This window comes from Geospiza fortis, unplaced genomic scaffold (assembly GCF_000277835.1).
Source record: "Geospiza fortis unplaced genomic scaffold, GeoFor_1.0 scaffold241, whole genome shotgun sequence".
NCBI lineage: Eukaryota > Metazoa > Chordata > Aves > Passeriformes > Thraupidae > Geospiza > Geospiza fortis.
Genome location: NW_005054491.1, coordinates 1,039,842 through 1,041,512, shown reverse-complemented (window position 1 = coordinate 1,041,512; position 1,671 = coordinate 1,039,842).

Sequence of the window (1,671 nt, the reverse complement as noted above, 5' to 3'; positions counted from 1 at the left end):
CCGCCTCGACCGTGAAGCACAAGAAATGGATCCAGAAAATTCTGCGGAGGGGCTGCGGATCCGGCCAGCCCGACCACACGGGATAGACCAAACACCCCTTCCTATTTACACAGGTTGGCTTTTAATCGGGAATACTGTCCGGAGTCTGGTAAAATAACATCCTTAGTACATAGATACAGTGACGGCGAGCGGAGCCCGGCAGAGCCCGGCGGGATTGTCGGTGGAGGAGGAGGAAAGGAGGGCGGTGGCTTGCAGCTGGAGGGCGATGCTGGCCCTCCTGCCACCCCTGCGCTCCGTTACAGCACCCGGGAGCGCTGCTCCTGGGATTTTCCTCCTTTTCTTCAGTCCCAGCCACTGCCAGGGCAGGGGGGCTCCAGTGGGCGTTGGTGTGCCCATCCCCACCACCCCAGTGCACATCCTTGGGGTCCCCCTGCATATCCCCACAGTCCTGGTGTCTCCCTGGCCCCACTGTGCAACTCAGAGCTCCTCCCTGTGTCCCCACAGCCGCCCAGGAGTGTCCCCTGCACATGTCTCCATAGCCCCGTGTCTGTCCCTACAGCCCCCCGTGGCACTGGGATGGGGGGGCACAAAATCCACCCAAAGCAGGGAGCGATGGTGTAGGACTGGAGGTATCCAAGGGGTCTGGGACCACCTGGATTGGGGGTCCCTCTGCAGCCCATCCCATTCCCAGGGGCTGAGGCACTTCCCACACACTCCAGTGCTGGCACCTGGGCCTGGCTGGCAGCAGGAGTGGGGATGTCCCCAGGATTTCGTGCCCGTGGGCGTAATCCAGTCCTGGATGGATTCGTGTCCACATCCACAGGGACACCCCGGGGTCCTGGCTGCGAGCTGAGGCTCTCCTGCCTTGGGGGTGGGAGGCTGGGGGGCTCTGGGTGAAGGGGAGTGACCCCAGACCCTTTCCTGGGGGTTGGGCATCCCGGTGCCAGCTCAGCACCCTGTCCCCTCCCAGAGCAGCCCCACAGCCTGGTGACAGCACCCTGTGAGCATCCCTGGGATGAGCCCATCGGGACCCCGGCCACCCCCACGAGCTTTGCCCGGCTCCTCCTGCACCATTTCCCTCTGCCACCACCTCGGACCGGCACAGATCAGCCACGAGGAACCTCCAGTGCGGGGTCCTGGTCCCCCAAACGGGTGTCCTGGTGCCCATCTCCCCCTCCAAAGCCTCTCCTGTGCATCCCTTCCCCTGCTAATAAATGAGTTGCCATGAACTGATATCAGCCAGACAAGCTGGAGCGTGTGGGGTTTTCCTGGTACTGGATGTGCTGTGTCAGCTCCTGGCGTGTGGGATCAGGCTGTGGGTGAGCAGAATGAGGGCACATAGGGACATGGCCCCACCTCAGCTTGTCCCCGGTGTCCATCAGTGGCAGGGGATGTCCCATGAGAACCACCCCAGCTCAGGCTGCCAGACCCAGAACGTTCCCAGTTCTGTCCAGTCCTTGCTGCTGGGAATGGTGATACTTCAGCACAGCACACCCCCAGCAGGGGCCAGCAGCAGGTTGGGGTGACTCGCTGGTCCCCAGCTGTCCCACATCCCCACGTGTGTCCCAAACACAGCCCTGGCCAGCCCCCGTGGGGCTGGGGGGCGTCACACGACCCTCACTGGGGCATCATCAAGCTTGGATTTTCTCCACCGCCTTGTCGGCCACTGCC